Raw genomic sequence first — 24,672 nt, forward strand, 5'->3', positions numbered from 1 at the left:
AAACAGACCTCTTATCTTAGTACTATTCACCTGTATAAATGTGAAATGTTAAAATGTAATTTCTCCAAAAGATGTGTCAGACTTTGTTTGAAAACATGATATAAAGGGAATAATGTGCAGTAGTCTATGGCATCTTGATCAGTTATTAGCTTTTATCAGTTTAGTGTCTGACTAGTTAACACTGATATTTGATTAGGTTAAATTTCAAGTTCCTCTGCACCATGATAATAAACAAGCACTAATATGTGTATTGTGATGGTATTTTCTATTATTGGTTTGCTACTGCTCAATTCAGTTGCTCATTTCGTCCTATTTCTATGCACAAACATCATCATCATCATTTAATTATATAGCACCACTAATTCCGCAGCACTGTACAGAGATCTCATTCACATCAGTCCCTGCCCCATTGGAGCTTACAGTCTAAATCCCCTAACATACACAGATAGGGAGAGAGTGAGAGAGAGAGTAATAGAGACTAGGGTCAATCTAATAGCAGCTAAGTAGCCTACTAGTATGTTTTTGGAGTGTGGGAGGAAACCGCAGCACCCGGAGGAAACCCACACAAACACGGGGAGAACATACAAACTCCACACAGATAAGGCCATGGTAGGGAATCAAACTCATGACCCCAGTGCTGTGAGGCAGAAGAGCTAACCACTAAGCAACCGTGCTGCCCCAAACATGGCAGGGACACCCTAAAAGCTTGGGTGCAGGTAGGCAGAGACAATATGACTTATATTTTTCTTCTACACAGCTAGGGAGAATGTCAAAACTAGAGGGAGATTAACAGTGGATGAGACCCCAGTAAGAATTATGTATGTTACGATGGGCTTCATACAACAGCATGGACTTCCCAGACTCAACTACTATCACTTCAATGCTAATGCTGGGAACTTCCTGCTGCTGGACAAAGCTATACCATTCACATAACCAATATGTGTACTCCACCCACTGGTGTGCTGACTGTCAGGAACGCCCAGTCTGTCCCAGACACAATCTGAACAGCTGGCCGTGACTGGTGTTACCTTAGTTAATTAACAATGAATACAATCTTTCTGTCACCACAAAGGATTTATTATGGTCTCCTTATTTTCACCAGAACCACTTATAAATGTTTCACAATTAAATCACGTACACATACACATGTAACATGAGCCTCCTTGGGCTTCGTAAATTCACAAACAATCACGGAGAATACACTAGATTAAATTGAATTTAATCTGAAAAATATTTACAAGGCTTATTTACAAAAATGAATAACAAGACATACAATATGTTACACAAATGAGTTTCAGAAAATAAAATAGGAAATAAAATCAGAGTTACTACTTACTAGTCAAGACAAGAGATGTTCACTGACCCCCGTGTTGTGGTTTTGGATCTGGATTAACTTCGTGTTTTGGGGGTTTTTTTGGGCAAAACCGCCCTCGTGTGTTTTGGTTTTGGATCTGTATATTTTAGAAAAATAGCTAAAATATGGTAGAATCACATAATTTTGCTAGCTTCTTGTTCCTACATTATTATTAACCTCAATAACACTAATTCCAAGTCATTTGCAATCAATTTTGAACACCTCACAGGTCACAATATTATTTTCACACACTTTCAAACAAAAACTGCAGCAGTTCTTGCCAGTGATAAGAAGAAGGTCATTGTTATACCTGGGCAAAAAAAACACCTCTTATGTGTGGAATTATTTTTACCAAAATCCTGACAACAGTTGTCTAGCTATTTGTAGCATTGTAAAGCCACAGTCAGTAGAGGTAGGGACCTTAACCATCTAGGAACCTCATCCATGTTACACCATTTGAAGCGAGCTCATGGAAAGCTTTCGTGAAAATCAGAAACTTATGCTAAAAAATAGCAACAAGCAGTCCATCATCTGCTAGGTCCCTTCTCTCAGCTAGATTCCAGCACCTGCAATCTACACCCCCAACACCTTTATCATCAATAGGTGATGAGGTCCTGTGTCCCTGATACTAAATTCCATCATGTTACCATTTTACTAGAAAAGCAATTCCTTACCTCTGCTAGAAGGTTTGAAAAAATTTAATTATTGGGCTGCAAAATGCCATTCTACCCACTGTACACTTAACCACAGATATGTGGACAAGCGGAACTGGCCAAACTAAAGATTATATGATTGTGACAGCCCACTGGGTTGGTGATTTGCCATCAGCTGCAGGGTTAGCAGCAGCATGTACCCAAGAACGTTGTATTTTTCAGAGGCAGACTACTCTGTGTATCATCTGCTTCACTAAGAGGTATATTATTATTATTATTATTATTATTATTATTATTATTATTATTATCGTAGACAGTGCTCCATAGCGCCATACTGTAGGAAGACAAGGACATACATAAAACAAGACATACGTAAAATAAGAACAGACATGTCGACAAAATGAATGGAGACATGAAAACAAAGGGAATGGAGGACCCTGCTCATTAGAGAGCTTATATTCTAAAGGGAAGAGGGCACAGCTGAAACAAGAGGAGCGAGTGTGGCTCAGAGTGGAGATTGGGATTGTTGTGAGGGTGCATTAGTGTAAATAGTGTTATCGAGGATAAGGTCAACTCTAAAAAAGAGATGGGTTTTCAAAGAGCACCTAAAGATTTGAACACTGTGGGAAAGTCTGATTGAGCATGGTAGGAAATTCCATAAGTGGGAGCAGCATGGGAGAAGTCTCGAAGGCGGGATTGAGAGGTGGTTGTCAGAGACGAGACAAGGCGCAGGCCAGAGGTAATACCGCTGACAACCTGTTTGAGAAACTAAGGGATGTCATTGCAACATGGCTTATCCTGCTTGGACTCTCTTGAGGATATGTAATTTCTGATAACACCACCAATATTGTTAGAGCATTACAGCGGGGGGGGGGGGGGGGGGGGGTGGGAATACCATCACATTTCCTGTTTTGCTCACACAATTAACTTGGTGGTACAGAACTTTTTAAAAAATGACAATGACATGCAGGAGATGCTGTCTGTGTCCCGAAATATTTAGGGTCATTTTTGGGATTCTGAAACAGCATATAGGAGAATGCAGCAACTGCAAAAAGGCTATAATTTGAGGGGGGGTGTACTTTAGTTCAGCGAATTAGTCACCTGTGAAGAGAGTGCAGACACTGTTAGCTTGAGTCAAGTGATTTTCCTTTTTGGGGGGTATTCAATTGTTAGCGAGTTTGGAAGTTCGAGCGCGTTAAGTCTTTTTTTTGCTATTTTTCCCTATTTTCGAGCGCGAAAACTTCTCCCCCAATTCTAATAATTATTTATTTATTTTTTTACCGAAACGGTGTTATCGCGCTCCAAGCGTTTGTCAATGTAAAGTATAGGCTGGCTGCGAACCCTTAGCGGAAAAAGCTATTCAATTGTTTTTTAACGCTCAGTGTCTGCTGTTTCATCTCGCACCTCCTTGGTCTGCTCAAAGAAAAAAAAAATTTTTGTAAGTTAATAAAAAAAGAAATTAAACTGAATAATCGTTGTAAAAGTTAATTAAAATAACCAGAAAACTGAAAAGAACTTTTTTTAAACAAAAATACAGTGTAAATATTGAAATATTTTTTCAAAGTTCCCCCTTTAAAAAAATCCATCAGTGGTGCAGTCCTATTTTATTTAAACTATTTTTTTTTTTTTCATTCCAAACACTTGAGTGTACAGTTGTGTTGAGCAGCTCTGCGGAGAAGTGACTGTTGCCTCAGTGTTTTTTTTTGCGCATACCAATCTTTCAAAGCATTTTCCAGTACTGTTCGTTGGTGGATTATCCAGGATTTCCTAAAGATAAGTATCCTATTGTATTTGTGTTTGGTGTTGTCTGTCTGTAAAATTAGCTAAATTAACATATAAATTAATCACTTACACCAAATTTAATATCATCTAAAAATAGTGCTTCTCACAGGTCCATTAATCCCCTGCACAAACATTCCTTTTCCCAACAATTTTTTTTAAAAAAAGTTAAATACTTTAGTTTCAAATTCACCCCTTGTAATTATTGTCTCATTTTCAATGGAGCTGCAAATGTGGGAGTGGCTGGAGAGAATGTAGATGAATGTGAGTATGGAAGAGGGAGAGGCTGTGGGAGAGAATGGTGGACAGGCAATGGCTGCATTGTCCAGTGCGGCAAGTAGGACTAGAATCCCCAGGCCGCTTCTGTACCGCAACAGGCGTTTGCTTGATGGATTGCCCGAGGACGAGGTGAGAAGACTATATCGCCTATCATCCTCTGCAATTTACAATCTGTATGAGATTGTAAAACAGGACCTGGAACCTCGTTACCCTAGTAACCGTGCAGTCCCTGGACTTGCCAAACTGCTTGGTGCTTTACATTTTCTTGCCTCAGGAACATTTCAGCCCACCTTGGCAGTTATTGCTGGGTATTCCCAGCCCACTTTTTCTAGGATCCTGTTCCAGGTCCTAAATGCCCTCAAAAAGCACATTGCAACGTTTATTAATTTCCCGCAGTCTGCCAATGAGTGGCGTGAGGTCAAAGCTAAATTTTATGCTTTGTCTCAAATGCCCGATGTGCTGGGTACAATTGATTGCACCCACATTGCCCTTACACCACCCCGTCGAATGGAAGAATGTTTTCGTAATCGAAAACACTTCCATTCCATTAATGTTCAGATGGTTTGTGATGCAAAACAAAAAATCACCAATGTTGTTGTTGGTTTCCCAGGTTCATCCCATGACTCCTTCATCTTGCAACAGTCGTCCTTGTTCCGGAATTTCGAAGCAAGATCCTTTCCAGATGGCTGGCTGCTTGGTAATGGTTTTTTTTTTTTTGTGTTGTTAACTGTGTATTACAAGTGTAGTTGTAAACCCTTTAAAAAAATCTAATGTTGTGTCACTGTTTTTAAAAATGCTTCAATTTTTTTTGTTTGTTTAAGGTGACGGTGGATATGGCAATCATTCCTGGTTGCTGACTCCTTTAAGCAACCCTGTATCTTCCTCTGAAAAAAGGTACCAATCAGCACACATTCGTACCAGGGGTGTAATAGAAAGAACCTTTGGTGCACTTAAAAGCCGGTTTCGCTGTTTAGACAGGTCCGGCGGTGTGCTTTTATATTCACCCTCAAAAGTTTGTGATATAATTATTGGTTGTTGTATTCCCCACAATATTTGTATTGCAAACCAATTGGAGGTGGAAATAGATCCAGACATTAGTTTGGATTTGGACCTTTCTTCTGAGCTTGGTCAGATGGAGGAGTTAGGAACTCATGTTCGTCAACGTGTTATAGAAGATTTCTTTTCATATAAGTATTATTTATTTTACAAAGGTTAAAAATGATGTGTGTATTCAACTTAAAAAATTATGTCCTTGTCCTATTATATATACAGGAATGATGGCAAACTGTGTACCTGGCCCCAAAGGAGGATATTATCTAGGATTTCAGAAAATGGGTAAGGAAGTGAAAAATGAAATCATGGTGAGTATAATGTTTTTTTAATACTTTACACAATTGTATTTGTTGTATTGCATTTATATGTAAGGGAGTGATGTGATTGGATATGTCAATTGATAACTCAAATCTTTTGACAATATTGCTGACCCTTAATAATTTTTTTTTGAAATGCAAACCAATTTTATTTTTCTTAATAGACTGATATACTGACCTAATTTTTTCTTTTCTAAGATCTCCTACAAACAATGCAACATGGATCATTTGGATATTGGACTGAAAAATATTATGCAGCGAGAAGCAGTGTGGTGTTCACTAGAATTTTTTTTTTTCCTATGACAATACACAATGAAATAAAAACTACCTATTTGAAAATGTATTCATATATAAGTTTCAAAAAAAGCGATCACTGCAGTACCTTTCAGAATAATCATTCAACAAAAGTGACTTAGGTTTGAAATCTGGTTTCCCTTTTTTTTTGTTATCAATAATAAAAATGTTTTAGTTTTTATCTTGTTTTGGTGATAGGCACTATGGCAGGGGAAGAGAAACGCAGTTTGGGTCCCACTCGCATAATTACTAAGCAACCACAGACTGTTCAGTGCTGCCCTTGATTCCCTAGTGAGTGGTGTCCCCTGAAAAATGTAAGGCCCCCCCCTAGGGACACCCAGCCCAGTGCTGATAGCACTAGGGCTCTTCCTAATACCCCTGGCCTGTGGCTATTATCAGTGTAATAAATGGGGATTTTGTTTTTAGAAAAAAAAAAAAATACAAAAAAACTACAAGCGGCAGGGTACCCATGGCACCCAAGGAATGTTGGCACTTGCAGAACCACAGGTGCCTCCATGCTCTTACACACACGGCTGGCTGGGAGCTGTAGTTCCACAAATCAGTGATGTGTTTATACAAACAGAAGCTATAATACACCCTGTTGTATCAATACCTTTTTATAGAAAACCCTCTACTTATTTTAATACCATTGAAAATTATCTCAAATTTCTATCTGCAATGTTAAACATTCAACTCTTTCCTTAAAAATTAATTAAATTATACTATGTTTTACCTAAGGACTTTTTTTTTTTTTGGACATGTAATAAAGTTATTATTATGTATACAAATTTAACCTCTAATGAGTATATATCAGAGTAGGACCAATTACACCCTTCATACATGTATCCAAAAGTTTAGGGTACATGCAAAAATTTATTTTCTATTCTCTCTAATGTCATGATCAGCATTTATTTATTAAAAAAAAATATTCCAATAATACACAGTCAACAAGTGTCCAACATTTTTAAATTTTGGAAAAACTATACCCAATAAATATAGTGTATGTAACTGAATTTAAGGAAGGTGTATCTATCTAATAAACAAAGAAACAATAAATTCAAAAGTTAAATTTTATTGTACAAAATACATAATAAAAATTTTAAGACATTTTTCTACAGTTCAGTCAGTCCCTTGGATTTTCAAGCTGTTTTTTTCAAATGACATCCTTCAATTCCATCCGAACATCTGTAAGAAAAAAAAATTATTAAAAGCTTATCTGTGAAATTACTATTCCATTTCACATCAAAATACTGGAACATTGATAGTGCTAATGTTGATAAGGAGACAACATATCCTATTGTTGTAATATTGAAAAGGAGACAAACTATTATATGTATACATTCACATTTTTGACTGCCTTAACAATGTATGTATAAGTCAATAATTCTGTAGTTTATTACCTGAAAAGTCTAGTTATGGCTGCAATTTTTCATTCCATATTCGTGAAACTTGTATCCAGCCAATATTTGGGTGCAATCTTAAAAAATTAAAAATAAAGAAGTGTATGTGAAACCGGTATTTTAATACAAAATAAAAACATAACTTTTAAAACAAGGAAGGATCAGTATGGACTGGAATATAAAATTTATATTTAATTGTCCATGTCACATGATATCCCTTACAATCTGGAAAGAAAAATAAGGTTACATTACAAATATTACAACGAATAAACTGAAACAAACTCACCAAATATTTAACATTGCTGCTCATTCCTGTTGTTGGAAGGTCTTTACATTTCACTTTTTTCTGTGCTATCATGACAAAAGAGTAAAATATTATTTAAAAACGTAAATCTACTAACGGATAAAATAAATTCACACACACACACACACGGGGAGACACAAACAAACGGAGACTCAGACATTACAGGCATACATCCTATAGAGAAATAAATAAATACCAAAGAACTTTGTAACGTAATGCTTTGGATGATGGTATCCTCTTGCTTTCACTTCCTACGCATTTTGATCCACGATGCTTCTGGCTTACCTAGATTTGAACGTAAAACATAGAAATTTGGCTAGATTTACATTCATATAAGAAAAATAAAAAGGAACATTTCTCACAAATATGCATTTATAATCCTGAAAAGTAGACATTACTGTACATATGACATATTTATGTTAATGTCACTAACCTATTATCACTTATATACGCTTTTTTTAAAAAATTACTTTCTTACCCTTCTTCTTCAGATGAGACGGGGTTGATGATTTCCGCTTCTGGATCTTCCGGTAACAATCTTCTCCTTGCTGACTCTGGTCTTCTTACTTCAACCACAGGGATGTGGAGTGCAGATGACATCCTCTGCTGGGGTGTTGCTGGAACAAATCCAGAAATGTTCCAATCGGGTAATGTGAGTGAAACATTACCCTGTGTTCGCCGGACTCTCAGCTCTTCACCAATATTCATGACATGCATTGACAGCATTTGCAGATGCATTGACTGTTGTTGTTGTTGCATAAGCATCTGTGCCATGGATTGATTCATCTGGTAATACACTGCTGTATTCTGCTCCATTGCAACAGCCATTCGCGTTGAATGTTTTTATTTTCTTGAATAGATGCAGATATTTCACTGTGGACTGTGATGAGTCGCTCCAGTAACGAATTGGTGGTATTACGGGAGCTTCGTACCTCTTCCACAACAGACGTCAAACGGTCTACTGAGTCACCAATTCTTTGTACTTTGTCTTCCATATTTCGGCGAGATGTTTCCTGCCTTCCTTCCATCTTTCTGGCAAAGTCTGTGATGGAATGAAACCGAGTGCCTTGTTCGGGCAGACCGTGCACCAGTTGTGTTGGAAGACTGGTGCCTGTGGAGGGTACCCTTGCTTGAGATGGACCTTCCCCTTCAGTGGTTGGAACTTGAAGGTTGGGGAAGGATTGCTGTAGCATCTCAAATCTTGTTGCAGCATCTTCGTGGACCAAACTGTCAGCTGGAGAAAATGTCAGTGATTCACAGTCATGTTCTAATCGCTCTGTAAAACCAAAAAAAATTCCTACATCAATTATTCAGATATTACATTATATTTTCATGTTAAAAATTATTTGAGAAATGCATCTATTCTGTTAAAACAAGTATAACAAATAATTATTTACCGGTTACTGAGCCGACAGGAGATGCTATTTCTTCCATGGCAGCTTGAGAATAAAAGGTGGATACTGGTGTTACCACCTGTTCCCTTGGGATGATGGATTCTAAAACATACAATAATAAAATAAAGAAATTATATTGCCAATTAAATATAACGTGAGACATTTCATTCTATAAAATTATACATGTGTAAAAAAATAATATGTATATTCCTATGGATTGTAAAAAAATAATGATAATATATTGCTAGATAGTTATGTACACATAATTTTTCACATCTTCATACCTTCTGGACTATGAGCAAGGGTTATTGATGTTCCCCCTTCTTCACGCATCTCTTCAACGGGTCTGGCTTCTATACATAATAATAAATTAGATAAAATAAATGATATATATATATATACACACACACACACACACACACACACACACACACACACACACACACACACACAGAGAGAGAGAGAGAGATAGATAGATAGGTATATAGATAAAAAAAAATAACACATAAAAAAAAAGTTTCCTGAGACCAAACAAAAAATTGATTCTGTGTAAACATTACCTTGTTGTACATCAGCAACAGGTTCCGAGACGTGTACCTCAGTCACTCTTCTTCTCTTGTGAGCTGTAAGTTAATGTTAAAATACTATTAGATGCTATTACTAATTTTTGGACAGGATTGAAATAGTGATCAAGAGTGACACACAGGAATAGTGAGTGAGAGAGTGTGATAGTGAAAGGGATGGATAGAGAGAGATAAAGCAATATTAAGATAAAAATAGGGAGAGTGACAGTGAAAGAGAGAGAGTGAAGAGAGAGACATTGATAGACCTAAGAGCGACAGTGATATAACAAGAGAGAGAGTTATAGTAAAAGAGAGAGATGGAGATATATGCATATTGTTTTACAATGCAAATATAATTACCTTTTTTAATTGGTTCCACACTTTTGGCAGGATGAGTAGGCTTGGTTAAACTGCTTAAATTTTCTGTAAGAAATAATTTTAATAAGCTTTAAAAAAAGTAATATATATAAAATATATTATATCAACTTGATTACAATTTATACCTTGATTGGAAGCCGTTCTCGCTACTTCCACTGCGACTTGTCTTGGCATAAGCAATGTCACACCTATAATAAAAATAACATTTCTTGTTATTTATATAGAAGCAATAACATTACATTTTAGTTTTTTCTAATTGGTTGCTATAGGCAACATCCACACTTTTGCAAAGCCGCAGCTTAGTAAATCTAGCACTAAAGTGTTATCTGGGTGTAATGTGTAGTGTAAAGTATATAATATATGGAGCATGTATACATGCATGTGTGCATCTTTAATATCATACCTTCTCCTTCTACACTCCTCTGGCCCTTGTGTCCTTGAGAATAACCCAAATCTAAAATATATGCAAAGAAACATTTTTTAGTACATCTGTATATAAGATTTTAGCAAGGCAAGAAAAAATAAAGAAAAAGAAAACATTTATTCATTAGTATACATTTGCCTTTTACCTCCTGATTTGGATTTTCTCTTCCGGGGTACTGATTCACTTTCATGTCTTCTCCTTTGTGCTGCATCTTGTTCTGCAAAATTGTAAAAAAAAGTTTAGAAATTTTTTACAATTTAAATCACATCATTACTTTTGACAATTATACATACCTCATGGCTGGAAGGTGGATGGATCAAGGGTGTCCACTGTCCCTTCCACTCCTTCCACAAGATCAGCACTGAGAATTTGCTGCATCTTCTTCTCCCAAGGCTTAAATTGTAGGCGCAGTGGCTTGCCACCACCGGTTCCCCTGGAATGACGGGCAACGGCTGCCATCTTCGCCTTCGTGGTGCGCTTGCAGTCCCAAAAGCGTTTCATGCAAACCGCAACTGATCTGACTCGAACACCTACTGCGGACACAGCAGAGGCAATCTGGGACCAAATCTTCTGCTTATGCTTGAAGGACGCCTTCAGCGATTGGGTACCCTTCAGTGTCTCGTAATGTTGCAGTACCCCAGCGACAAGGACTTCATTCTCCTCAAGTGTGAAGCGCCTGGATCGTGTTACAGATGGTCCTTCTTCGTCATCAGATCCACTCTTTGTAAGATGTTGCTGCTGGGTGCTTGTGCTGGCTTGCACGCTGCTCACAAACTGCTGCCGCCTTCTTTCTTCTTGCCGCTCCTCAGGTCTGTCTCTCCATTCCTCGCCACTGCTGACAATTTCTTCTTGGGTTCCCTGTGTAGAAGAAGAAGAAGAAGAATCCCTACGCTCCCTAGACATGGCTACTCTAATAAATTTTACTTGCTAAAACAAATAAAAACTATTGACAACACTTGCCTAAGGTTACAGTACACTAGTATGTTATAAATATACTAATACTATAATACACTATTAAACGACACAAGAATATGCAGTTGTATTGAAAAAAAATAATAATATAATTTTTAAGGGACCGAACTAGGTTCAATACAATTTATGTAAACTACAAAAAAGTTAATGCTAACTAATTACATTTATTCAAGAAAAAAAGGACAATAATGCAATTGTAGAAATACAGGAAAAAATTAATCTAACACTAATGAAAATGTAGGCAGTTGTATTTAAAATAAATTATTATATAATTTTTAAGGGACCAAAGTAGGTTCAATACATCAATATAAACTACAATTAAGTAGTAAATGCTAACTAATTCGATTTATCAAAAAAGGACAAAACTGCAATTGTGAAAATACAGGAAAAAAAAACAAAAAACAATACTTTACACAAGTACAAATATATTTATGTGTGTGTATGTGTGTAAATAAATAAATATATATATATATATATATATATATATATATATATATATATATATATATATATATATGTAGATATATGTGTGTGTGGTGGGTGCAATTTAATAAGTGTGGTATGTCTGTAGTATATTGTTGTGTGTATTGGTCAGTATTGAAAAAAATATAATTTAAAAATGTACTTTTTTATAAAAGTTAGTTTTATATGTAATAGTGCAGTGTAGAGTCAACTCACTAATCCAATTTCGAAGATTAGAGCAATGGAGAGCAGTCCGGAGTCAAAAGCCTCAGGAGTCACAAGCCACAGCAGTCACCAACCAAGTCAGCCAACAGCTATCAGCAAATGACAGTTTGCTGATGGCTGCATTACTTTTTAATACTGAACTGGCTGCCTAAACCACTCCCTAGATTTCAAACTCGCTAGGACCAATAGTAGAGCGCGAGGGGGAGGATGCAAAAAAAAATTGCATTGAGCGAGTTTGTTTTTAAAACGAGCGCTCCAACGGCAACAAACGAGCGCAAAATTTTTTTTTTTTTCGAGCACGAAATTTTATCGCGTCTCGCAAACAATTGAATACACCCCTTTGAGAAGCAGCTAGAGAAATTGAAGGAGGAAATGAAACAAAGCAAATCTGCTAACTATATTGGAATTGTAGATTAAATACTTAATTCGCTTCGCACTGATACAAGAGTTATCAACATCTTGAAATCGGATCACTACATTTTGCCAACTGTGCTTCATCCTAGGTTTAAGAGCTATGTCTTCTCTTTCTTTCCAACTAACCCAGATCTCAAGAGATGCAATGACCTCCTGGTCAGCAGGCTAACAGCACAAGTGGTACATGACACAACGTTGTCTCGTCCTTCAGTTTCTCTGGCAAATGCTTCTAGGAAAAAAACCCAGTGGTGATGCAGATGAGTCAGCACAACATTTTGACATTTGGTCTGTTCTAAAAGAATTGCCCAAAAATCGTGACAGCTCTGCCATAAAATGAACTACAAATTCCATGAGGAAGGCCATTACCGGCAATTACATCAAAGTACACAGACTTCTGTGATGGTGGAGGTAGAGGAATTAGTATTGTTTGAGGATGAAGTACACACTGATGAGGGTGAATATGATGACAGTGTAGATTGCAGGTGCTGAAATCTAGCTGAGAGAAGGTAGCTACCTGATGCTGGTATGCTTGGTAATATTTTGGGTAGAATGGCATATTGGCAATTTTATGTTTTTTTACAGTAAACTTTCACCTTTATTAGAGAGGGTTTTTTTTTCTTTAAAAAGGTGCCAGCCCTAGTATTTCTATTTCAGCAATGACAATTAGCAGCGGAGCAATGGAGCTCTACTCTTTGTGTGTTACCTATATAACACCGCACAATTTGACTGCAAATTCAGAAGACCAAATCTGCCAGCCCTATTATTTGGATTTCAGCATGACAATTAGCAATGGAGCAATGGAGCTCTCCACATTGTGAGTAACCTATATTACACCGTGCAATTTCACTGCAAATTCAGAAGGCCAAACCTGCCAGCCGTAATATTTGGATTTCAGCAATGACAATTAGCATTGGAGCACTCCTCTTTGTGTGTAACCTATATAACACAGTACAATTTGACTGCAAATTCAGAAGACCAAGCCTGCCAGCTCTAGTATTTTGATTTCAGCAATGACAATTAGCAATGAACATTGGAGCTCTCTTCTTTGTGTGTAACCTATATAACACCGTACAATTTGACCGCAAATTTACACCAAGCCTGCCAGCCCTAGAATTTGTATTTCAGCAATGACAATTAGCAATAGAGCAATGGAGCTCTCCTCTTTGTGTGTTACCTATATAACACCGCACAATTTGACTGCAAATTCAGAAGACCAAATCTGCCAGCCCTAGTATTTGGATTTCAGCATCACAATTAGCAATGGAGCAATGGAGCTCTCCACATTGTGAGTAACCTATATTACACCGTGCAATTTCACTGCAAATTCAGAAGACCAAACCTGCCAGCCGTAATATTTGGATTTCAGCAATGACAATTAGCATTGGAGCACTCCTCTTTGTGTGTAACCTATATAACACCATACAATTTGACTGCAAATTTAGAAGACCAAGCCTGCCAGCCCTAGTATTTCTATTTCAGCAATGACAATTAGCAATGGAGCTCTCCTCTTTGTGTGTAACCTATATAACACAGTACAATTTGACTGCAAATTCAGAAGACCAAGCCTGCCAGCTCTAGTATTTTTATTTCAGCAATGACAATTAGCAATGGAGCAATGGAGCTCTCTTCTTTGTGTGTAACCTATATAACACCGTACAATTTGACCGCAAATTTACACCAAGCCTGCCAGCCCTAGAATTTGTATTTCAGCAATGACAATTAGCAATAGAGCAATGGAGCTCTCCTCTTTGTGTGTTACCTATATAACACCGCACAATTTGACTGCAAATTCAGAAGACCAAATCTGCCAGCCCTAGTATTTGGATTTCAGCATGACAATTAGCAATGGAGCAATGGAGCTCTCCACAAATTGAGTAACCTATATTACACCGTGCAATTTCACTGCAAATTCAGAAGACCAAACCTGCCAGCCGTAATATTTGGATTTCAGCAATGATAATTAGCAATGGAGCACTCCTCTTTGTGTGTAACCTATATAACACCGTACAATTTGACTGCAAATTCAGAAGACCAAGCCTGCCAGCCCTAGTATTTCTGTCAGCAATGACAATTAGCAATGGAGCTCTCGTCTTTGTGTGTAACCTATATAACACAGTACAATTTGACTGCAAATTCAGAAGACCAAGCCTGCCAGCTCTAGTATTTTTATTTCAGCAATGACAATTAGCAATGGAGCATTGGAGCTCTCTTCTTTGTGTGTAACCTATATAACACCGTACAATTTGACCGCAAATTTACACCAAGCCTGCCAGCCCTAGAATTTGTATTTCAGCAATGACAATTAGCAATGGAGCAATGGAGCTCTCCTCTTTGTGTGTTACCTATATAACACTGTACTTTATAGGACTGCAGTATTTTCAGTGCAAATAGCAGGAAGTGGATATCAGATGATCGCCCAGCAAAAACTAAGTGTTAGGGGAAGATTAAGTATCGAGATGTACCGCAATGCATTTTACTGCTCAAACTGAGTAATTGCGTTTGCTCCAATATCGCCTCACAACATCCAAAGTGTTCTAAACATTTGCCATATTTTTATTTTGTGTTTTTGGTCTGTTTCATTTTCATTTTGTTTATATTGTATAACTGAAGCTAACTGTTTTTTCTCTATAGGTCATTGTATATGGCTACTTAAAAATTGAGTCTTTTGATTCCGGGTAATACCATCAGAAATGGCGCCATTCTTATTTATTTATTTATTTATATACTGTATTATCATAAAATTATAAAATAATTGGTGCTAATTCTTCTATATTCATTGTACAGATGTATTTTTATATTTTTACTTTTGTGTATAATGATTTTTCACTTTTGAAATAAACCGCCGACGTCATAGTGGCGATAGCAGAAGTGTCGCTGTGTGCTGTCTGTGGGCTAAAGTGTTGTGACTCGTAAGGGCATATTTACCCTTGGCTGTCTCTCATTCTTGATTGGATTTCAACGCTTATATTCATTATAAAAACCAGAACATCATGCCACTCGATATGCCCCCTTTGATAAAGTCTATCTATCAGACGAAACGCGTTATGGGAGGAACTTACCTGGAATTTCTTTTATCCTACGATTGATGTAGAAATAACTTTCGTGGCCTGGAAAGTTCACATCGTCGGGTCATCTGTAGGAGTATCTGCTGTTTTCAGATAAGCTGTTCATTTACTTGCTCTATGTATGAGCATTTTATTGTCATTTATTAAATATTCTCTTGTTATGATGTTCTTGGCTATTTGTTATTCAATATCCTGAGTACTTGCAAACTGCACTATGGTATTCCTTTTGTTTTGAGTTTGCAGTATCCCTCTGGAATGAATTATTACTGTATATAAACCATTCTGGCGGGGTTTCATCATCTTTTGTAAAGATAAGCTTCCAATTTATTCACTTTTGGTACACGGCCATTCACTCATCCCGTTCCATTTTCTTTTGAATAAATCATTCTACACTATGTTTGGCGCTTCTGTTTGTTTTTACATTTCTTAGAAGCTATCTTTGTTTACCTAAACCACAGGAGATCTAGCAAGGTGTGGTGTCTCCCTATCAGTTCTAGTCATGCAGAGTGTTATGCAAATCTAGTCATGCAAGTGTTATGCTTATAGCGCAATGGAGTGAATAGCCAACGTTACATTATGCTGTAAAGATTTATATAAACTGTTATTATTCTACCCTGTTGTGACATTGCAAATTACCAACATGTTATAGGCTAACAGTGAGAGACTGTAAGGCTAGGTACATTGTTATCACTAACAATTTTACAAACGACTAAAGTTACAATCAGTCTGCTGATTCATGTGTACACACAATACATGATTTACCTTCAGATCTGTGCTCTTCATCTGTTCCAAGAGCAGTATAATTGGTCATTCCTGTCACATTGATTATAACACAGAAAATAAACTTTGACTTTTCCATAATGTCATTATAAATTTTGTTAGCTTCTTTGATTCTGAAACGAAATATTCAATCTCAGAATGAACGAACAAATTAATCCACCTACCTACTCTACATTCAAAAACACAGACACAGTGACAGGTTCTTACTCTGTCTCTTGGCCGACAGTCATGAGAGAGAAAATACACAGAGCTGGATCGGAAGGCAGTTGGAAATAGATTTTTAAACAGAAAGAGCATCTAATGAAACGTCTATCGATACTTGGGAACGACTCTCTACACTCATTGTGTAAGTATACACACTAATGCGATATCGGGCTAAATAGTCATTTATTGGGTGTTTGGCCAAATACTTGGCTGAAAAACCTCTAGTGTATACCTAGCCTAAGATTGTGCCGTTCGCTACACATGTCGGCAAACCAGATAAGAGTTAGGAGAGTATTCACAAGCCAGACATGTTGGCTCTCTGTGCCTGATTTAATCACCTTAATTAGGAAATGTAGATATTATTTCTATGCCTTGAGACACAGAGGAAAGGCAAACACACTCCTACAGCCTGAGGCTATTCTGGGGATCTAAGAAGGACCAGTTCAGTGTTCAAGGGATTGAAGTTGGCAGTGTAACAGAACCTGTCAAGCTGGTGTAGGAAGTAATGGTCCTGCCAACTGACTAAAGACAAAGATAAGGAGAAGGACCCTTGTTCCTCTTCTTTTGGATAAGTTATCCCAGGACTTGTGAATCTGTTCGTTCACCAAAAGTGAGGTGACAGTGAAGCAGGACCGCTGCCTTCTGGTAGTCACTGAGGCTCAGCAATCTCAGGACTTGTGCTAATGAGCGTAGAATAGGTTAGTAACAAAGTGTAAGCCTATAGTTGGTTTTACTAAAGTGGCCATTATAGGAGTGGTGTATTGTATGTACTACCCTTGTGTCAATTGTATATACCTATACCTATGTTGGTTTTATGCTTGTTGTTGTTGTTCCATTTATTAAAAGCTACTAACCTGGGTGTTAGCATTTACCCTGTTCAGCCTCAGGAGACACTGTTTTCTTTATTTTCTTTTTCTTTCATTTATTTTAAAATATATATTTTTTGCATGCGTTCTGATGGGATTTAAATTGCACATATGCATGTGCGTATATTGAACTCTGTTCTGTCTGTTAAAATATGGCAAGAAACGTTTAGACAGAGCATTCTTACTACCCTGCTCATTTTTTAAATCAAGTTGCATGCAGGCTGCATCCGAACATGAATAAGGCCCACAGTGTAGAAAAACCTAAACACATTACCAGAGCCGTAACTTAGAATTCTAGTGCCCTGGGCGAGAAAGACAAATGCCGCCCCCCTAGCCCTCAATTTTAACGAAATTAACCTAAAATATTCCTAAATTGCGCCCCCCTTCAGCGTTGCGCCCTGGGCGGTCGCCCCTGTCACACAGCCCTAGTTACGGCCCTGCACATTACATCCCAGCACATCTCTCATTAGAGAGACTATAGTGGGCTGCTTTACATTTTAATTGTACTTTATACTTTAATTATACTGTATACAAAGATACTTATATAAAATATTTGTATCTGAAATAACCCCTAAAATTATCCCATATCTGAATCTTCCCACATTTCCTCCATTATCCTAACAAAGTGATTTGTAGTACCTTGAATGTTCTCTTAGTCAATCTACAGCTAAATATCCATCCATCCTTATCACAAATTTTAGCAATCCTAAAAATATTATTATATATATTGTAACAAAAGGAGGCATTTAGCTGGCAATATGCAGAGAAAGCAGGGAAGTAGAGTAAAACATTGGCACAGTTATGTACCTAGGTGGAGATTAAACCAGGTAAAAACATATGTGTAGTTTAAAATTGGTTTACTTACATGATTTAAAAGCTGCTTCCTCTCAGCAAACAGACAGGGTGGGTCTGATAGTCTAAACAGAGCCAGGAATGGGCGTTTCCTTTTAAAGAGAAGGTGGGTGTGTCACCTGTCCATCAAGCTAGGCCTGTGGGAGGAGTGTCAGGTATAAAACCCTGCTTGTTTCATTGTTCAGGGAGATCAACGCTGGGCTAGCTGGCTGATCTGGACAGAGAGTTGGACTATGTATAGTAAGCGTTGAGGGTCTCCATAATTGCTGTGCAAGTATACGGTGTCAAAACATTATTACCATCCTGACAATAAAGAACCATAAAAAGGAAGAAGTTGTACGCGTGTGCTTCTGCAGTAGCAGGCTCTTGCCACAATATTTATTAAGTGTAAATGTTATTTAATTTATTGTTGGGGCTGTTTGGAGGGAGGGAAATAGGTTTGTTTCTTAAATGGGAATACTATTTATTGTTGGGGGGAAATAGGTCTATTTATTTAATATGTATGCTATTAATTTAATGTCAGGGTTAGTTGGAGGGAAGTAGAGCTATTTATCAAATGTGAAAACTATTATTTTAATTTCGGGCTGGAGGGAGGCTTTATTATAAAATGTGAGTGTTATACTTTTTTAACAGCAAGGCTAGTTAGAGTTTTTTAGATTTCATGTACCCTTTTTTTTCCAAATAGGGCATCCAACATTCCAGGATCCAGACAAGCAGAATCTAAAGACACCAGCAGCCACAAGTGGTGAAGTGACAAGAACAGGTAGGAGAGAGGAGGACAATCTGCCAACTGTCCTGAATCTGTTGGAGCAGTGCCGAATTTTGGTGAATCTGTTGGAGCAGTCACGAATTTGGGTGACTGTTTCGCTTAGTCAGGATTTGGTCTGACTGCAAGTACAGTTGGGAGGTATGTCCCACTTCACACTGTACTGCTCATGAAGGCAGAACTACGTGCACCTAACAATAGTGCACAAAGTATTGCCTGTGTGTTGTATAAAATTTGTGTAAAATGATAACAATGCTACACCATAGGGGTCCCCCCTGTCTAAAGTATCCCAGGCCCCCCAGAGCCTTAATCCAGCTTTGGGCCAGGGTGTCAGATTGACACCTAGTGCTCTGCTCCTCCTACCAGAAGCCCCTCTCATATTATTTGTTTTAGGTTAACCTTAAAACAAATAATAACCCTTTTTGTTTATAATACAAACCAAAAACAAGCCCTTTTGCTGGCAAAAACATCAGATTTTTAAAGCAAAAGGGCTTTTGCATTTTGCTAAATCAGCCCCTGTGTTCAGTACTGTAATAAAACATTATATAATTTATTGCTATAATATGATTTTTACCCCATTATAATCAGCGAGGTATGTAAAAAAGGAAGAAAAAAACTAAAAGTGCTGTAGGGAGAAGGAACATATAAAATAAAATTCAATATAAAGTGAAAATAAAGAAAATATATCCACATATTCATCCCTCCATAAATTTTCTTATTGTTTGTTTAAGACCAGGGCTTCCAACCTTACCTCATCGCATCCATACTACCTTCCTTTGGGTCTGTCAGATAATTACCCACACTCCCAAAGGGATACCTTAACCCTGGCTATACAAGCTTCCCATGCTGGGTCCCTGGGTATTCTCGTGCACCATGCCACTGACCTTCTGTTGCACCCACAAGCTCCCACTGTGCAAAGCCCAGACTCTGTAACACCCTGGATTTACTGGGGCCATCTGCCACCATGCCCTCACTTTTTAAATTACTTTTCTGTTAGGAAATGAGGAACTTTTGAAACTTCATATTACTATATGATTAATAACTAATTTACAAGTTGCCACTATCCAATAGTTTTTACAAGTTGTATGCTGTCCATGGTCACCAAAAATAAATAGCATAGGAGACAAATTCTGGAGTCTCTACACTAACATCACATGACTTTAATTGCATTTTGCAGTTGTAACAAAAAAATCACCTAAACTAAAACTTAAATTGCTGAGCATTAGGGAAGGGCCAAATAAAAAAAGATTTTGCTGAATACCAAATACCTTTTCTGTTAGAAAGGATATGAATAAATTGCAAACCAAATACAAATACAAACTTACTAAATATGTAATTTTAGCTCCTGGATACAAAAACACTATGGGCTAGATTTACTAAACTGCGGTTTGAAAAAGTGGAGATATTGCCTATAGCAACCAATCAGATTCTAGTTATTTATTTAGTACATTCTACAAAATGACAGCTAGAATCTGATTGGTTGCTATAGGCAACATCTCCACTTTTTCAAACCCGCAGTTTAGTGTATCTAGCCCTATATCTTGTTCAATAGCACCATGGATAATTCAGAATTTCTAGTGGTATGGTTGAACCAGAATCTCACTAAAAAAACATTACTGGATAATCAGTCTGCGGTGGGGTAGCCTGGGTTGTCTTACTGGTGATCCACTGCATCTGTTTTACGGGAATTATCGGTCGTCCTTGGCTAAAAAGGAGGTTGGCCCCTTTGCTAGGCTTCCTTCCCCCGCCATCAGCCACCAATGCACTGTGCAGCGGATCAATGGTCCGTACCTTCTCTTTACCTCCCCAAGTCCCTCCCCTTCCATTTCCTCCTTCTGGAAACATAACACACACACACAGATAATATTACAATACACATGCACATAAAACATTAATACCTCCCCCCCAACAAAAACGTACATAATCGTAAAGTAACTCATCTCTGCACCAGCCAGTTGGAGTAGGGAGGTGGAGATAGAACGAAGAGAAGAAGGAAGGGATGGGGAGGTAAAGGAAGGGACAGGGAATTGGGAAGGTTAATACACACACACAGGCACCCATATAAAAGTAACACACAAACACAGTTAATATTAGTACACATACCCACAGGTAACATTTATACACACAAATAAAGACACAGATGACATTAACATTAATATACAAAGGGACTGACACAGAGTAATGAGTAATATGCCAGTTTGTGTATGATGATGGCCACCAGCAATAGCAAACCATTTGTGATTCACTGTTTGCAAATGTTTGGCTGATGCTAATAGGTGCTTTCTTCGCTGTACTGTACCTGCATATATTATTCCATTGTGTGAGTCTTTAAGCAAATTTATTTTATTTCTTTTTCACCAGACATGTTGTAGTTATTACTGTCTACTATGTTTGGCACAGCTGTTGGTGAAAACTGCCATGTTTAAAGAAAGCTGAAATAAACCCTTAGTAGGCTTTCATACATTTATTGTAATTTTTACAGAAGCTGTTCTTCAGAAATATAATTTTTATGTGATATTTATTATAATTTTAAATTTTCCTAACAAATAAGTCCACTTGCCCCCCCTAGTTTACACCAACTTGTGTTTTAATATGTTTGACTAGAGTAAAATCCTTCTATTAATTTAATCTTTATCTTCTGCTCGTGCCTCAATTTTTATCCATTAAATCAGATCATTAATGGGAGGGAAGTGGGAACTGCAACAGTGTGATAATGTGAGATGGAGAACGGATGCAAGCAGGAAGCAACAGCCTGACATTAAGTGAATGAGCAAGGTCTCCAAAAGAGTAGCAATATGGTATTCTAGTTAAACTGCTGCAAGAAAATTGTGGTTTGAAACGCACCTCTGTAGGAGACAAAGTTCATAATCCAACTTGTTTTTTATTATTATTATTATTGTAAATTTGTAAGGCGCCACAGTACTTACATTCAAAGTGGAAGAGGGCACGGCTGAAACAAGAGGAGTGAGTGTGGCTTAGAGTGGAGATTGGGACAGCTGTGAGGGTGTATTAGTGTGAATATTATTATCAGGGATAGGGTAAGCTTTAAAAAATAGATAGGCTTTTAGAAAATGTCTAAAGATTTGAAGGCTGTGGGAAAGCCTGATTGGGCATGGTAGGGAATTCCATAAGTGGGGAGCAACACAGGAGAAGTCTTGAAGGCGCCAGTGAAAGGTGGTTACCAAAGACAAGACAAGGCACAGGTCAGAGGTACATCTAAAAGGGTGGGAGGAAGAGTATTTTGGTTTGAGATTTGAGATGCATGAAGGGGTGTTATTGAGGGCAATGTAGGTAAGTGTGAGTAATTTGAGTTGGATTCTGAAGGACACAGGGAGCCAGTTTAGGGAATGCAAAGTGGTGAAGCAGATGTGGAGCAGTGAGAGAGGAGGATCAGTCTTGCAGCAGAAAGAATGTTTTAGAATATTTTGAGTCACACGACTTTAATTTTATGCTCTTCTGTAGTCTCATTTTTCTCAAGAGTCCTGATAATAATCTCTTTCAAAATGTTATAATAAATTACAATTTATGTATAATCAGCTTATTTGCCAGTGCTGAATACTGATGACAACAAGGTTATATTACACAATAGAATTCGGAAATGCTTTTGTTCAATGGATAATGCTTTATTGAATAAGTTAATGTGCTTCTGGGAGCAGGGATTTTTTTCAGGAAAACTTAGTTTTAAAGACTTATAAAGAAAAGTAACATTCTTGTCATAAACATAGACTTTTGTTTTGTGAATCTCAGTCTGCAATTGAAATCCATAGCCTCTGTTGCATGGCATCATTTTTTAAACAACATGACCAATGAGAATATGTTATTATATCTATATTGTATCTTTTTTTAAAACTAAAACTGCTCCTGCCCCCCTTCCTTTCTCAACTCTTCTGTTACTGGCTGATTTAAGATATATCAGCTGAGCTCATATTAGGTGAAAGTAATAGACCTTCATTGTAAACCCTCATGATATTCTCTAAAAACTCTATCCCTATAGGTCAGGAAAAACAAAACTATGAAACTGGTTCAAATATCAGTTATTCTGATCTAACCAGCACACAGCAACAATGCTGAAATTGGTTTGATCACAAAACTACAAATCCACAACCTGTTATTTAATGTGTGCCCCCCTTCTTTTCATCCATAGCTAGATCTGAATTGTACAAAGAGGAACCCCAAGGGGATATCACCTCAGAACAAATGTACATTTTATTTTTATGTAAAACTAATGTTTGTGTCTTATGATTGTCCTACTTCTTAGACGAACCTTGTATAACATGAACAGCTGCGACAATTCTATCTTTTGCTGATGCTCAGCTGGAGCATTGCAGCTTTGAGCTGTCATCCTCTTTTTCCGTTCATATTACAGACACACTGTTTAGTAGAATAGTTTTCTTAAGAATTCAAAAATTGTCTTTAGGATGTAGCTTTTCTTAGGGGATCATTTTAGAAGCCTATGCATTTGCTTCCTCCACATACACAGGAAAAGATCCATGCAAAAAAACATGTATATGTTCATATGTTAAGTTGGATGCATCAAGATGTATCCCACGGTAAAACAGTAGCACATTCCCCACATGTATATTATAAATACAAGGGTGTATACTTATGCCCCACTATATTGTAGAAATAGCTAAAGATGTGACTTGACAGTATTAGTATAAATGCTAAAATCGCATTACCCTATTTGCACATAATATAACAAGTGTCATGAAATCAATAGACAATTGTGTCTTGACAGTAATAATAAATGTGACATTTGCATTTTCAATAAAAAATGTAATTAAATACAAACACAAAAATACAAATTCAATAAAAGACAAATGTTGTTTTCCCCTTTCAAAATCAAATGGGAATCTTCTTTCCTGTACAAATCGAAGTAACAATTAAGTAATACAAAAAGATGGCAATGATTTAAGTACTAACTGCTGGAAAGGCCAAGTCGTAATCAATCAATCAGAAACGTCTACATAGTGCTGCTGATAGTCATCATCATTGCATACCATTGCGTCTGCCCTCCATCTGCAAGAGATAAACCACCTTAAAGGCATATCTGCGGATGCATCAGGCCTAACTGTGCTGCTGTTATGTGAACATGCCCACTGTACTATTTTCGCTTTGCCCACCCTTGCCTGCTATCATTACACCTCTCCGGGCATATTGAGATGCAAATCAAGATATGCAAAATTGGATATTTGGACACATACTTATACATTTTCAGTGCACATGCGAAGTATGGAAAAATGCCAAAAAAAAGCCACAGAATTACATCCTAATTTAAATGAACCCACCATTCTCTAAAGCTTGTTTAAAGATCTCAATTGATAGATTCCACATTTTATTTCATGCATTTATGGCAAGATGCAATGAATTCTGGAAATGAATTGTGCAGCTAACATTCTAGGAAATTGGTCCCAATGGTTACTGAACTAGGGTTAAAGTCACTGATTAGTGAAATGCACCAACTCCGGAATATCTCCAGGAAGGGGTCAACTGGAGTTTGTGTAGTATTGGTTAGTTAGTCCACTTTCCGCTGGAAAGCTCCGAAGTGTCTGAGTGTTGCGGTTGTGGTTAAATGTGATGCGCATGCACACAGAGCAGTGCTGTTAGTTAACAAGCAGTGTACATTCCTTCAGTGAGTCCAGTGTCAAAAATGGTAATTCCAATTCAAAATGATGAATGTATGTCAGTAACCAGTGCACTTCACCCTAAACAGGGCTTCCTTAGGAATATGTGATCCAGGCCTAGAGAGGCCTGTCTTTATAGGCTGGTCTTAGAGTGGCGTTAGGTGTTGGATGGTTATTTAACCCAATGCACAGGTGTGATAGATATCAATTAAGAAGATTCAATTACATTTAAGTGGTTGAAGGGTATATA

The 24,672-nt window shown here is 37.4% G+C and overlaps 2 long non-coding RNA genes across 3 annotated transcripts; both read right to left on the minus strand.

Moving 5' to 3' along the window:
* Nucleotides 1-7,243: 7,243 nt before the first annotated feature.
* On the minus strand, nucleotides 7,244-7,994 carry LOC142105415 (uncharacterized). 2 transcript variants are annotated; one of them, XR_012679701.1, is made up of 3 exons: nucleotides 7,912-7,994; nucleotides 7,630-7,718; nucleotides 7,244-7,475 (listed from the first exon to the last, which is right to left on the minus strand). It is a non-coding gene; the product is annotated as an uncharacterized LOC142105415 (long non-coding RNA). The 2 variants fall into 2 exon arrangements; XR_012679702.1 differs by having other exon boundaries at nucleotides 7,244-7,480.
* A 1,899-nt stretch (nucleotides 7,995-9,893) lies between these two features.
* Nucleotides 9,894-10,411, minus strand: LOC142105431 (uncharacterized). The gene is made up of 3 exons (XR_012679703.1): nucleotides 10,338-10,411; nucleotides 10,172-10,222; nucleotides 9,894-9,956 (listed from the first exon to the last, which is right to left on the minus strand). It is a non-coding gene; the product is annotated as an uncharacterized LOC142105431 (long non-coding RNA).
* Between the last annotated feature and the right edge of the window lie 14,261 nt (nucleotides 10,412-24,672).

The sequence above is a fragment of the Mixophyes fleayi genome, chromosome 1, assembly GCF_038048845.1.
Source record: "Mixophyes fleayi isolate aMixFle1 chromosome 1, aMixFle1.hap1, whole genome shotgun sequence".
NCBI lineage: Eukaryota > Metazoa > Chordata > Amphibia > Anura > Limnodynastidae > Mixophyes > Mixophyes fleayi.